Source organism: Otolemur garnettii, unplaced genomic scaffold (genome assembly GCF_000181295.1).
Source record: "Otolemur garnettii isolate 467f Iridium unplaced genomic scaffold, OtoGar3 scaffold00027, whole genome shotgun sequence".
Classification (NCBI taxonomy): domain Eukaryota; kingdom Metazoa; phylum Chordata; class Mammalia; order Primates; family Galagidae; genus Otolemur; species Otolemur garnettii.
In genome coordinates, this window is record NW_003852422.1 from 20,683,680 (window position 1) to 20,684,334 (window position 655).

Below are 655 nucleotides of genomic sequence, written 5' to 3' on the forward strand. Positions count from 1 at the left end.
GGTTAAGATTCCCCAGGGTTTTAGAAGCATAGCTCTGGAGGAAAGAGTCCGTGCAGCTTTCCACTTCCTGCAAGCTGTTGTGGGAATCCAGAAGTCCCAGCAAGATGCCGGTGGAACGGTAACCAGCTTCAAGACCAGCCAGGTGAGCTTGTGCAGTTTATCAAGATAAACGCTGTCATCCTGCGTCTCTGTTAATTGAGGATTAATGTCTCATCCTCATATCACTTCTCCAACTCATACATCAACAAGCACGGCAAAGAGAAGAAAGAACAAGCAGAGCTTTAAGAAATGAGGTATTTATCATAAAGATATTTAGAAAATTCTAGTGAAACTGAATTTCAGGATATCCATAGTGGCTCACACCTCTAAACTTAGCACTCTGGGAGGCCAAGGCCAGAGGACAGCTTAAGCCCAGGAGTTGGAGGTTGCAGTGAGCTATGATGATGTCTCTGCACTCTAGCCAGGATGACAGAGGAAGACTGCCTAAAAAACAAAAACCCTGACTTTCCATTCTTAAATGTTAAGATAGGAACACTGAAAATCTTACCCTAGTAGAATACTCCTTGGCTTTACTTCTATTTAGGAAAGAAAATAAATAACAACACTTTGTTGTTTAATATAGTTGACATAATAAAAGTAGCTAATTCATCAAGTT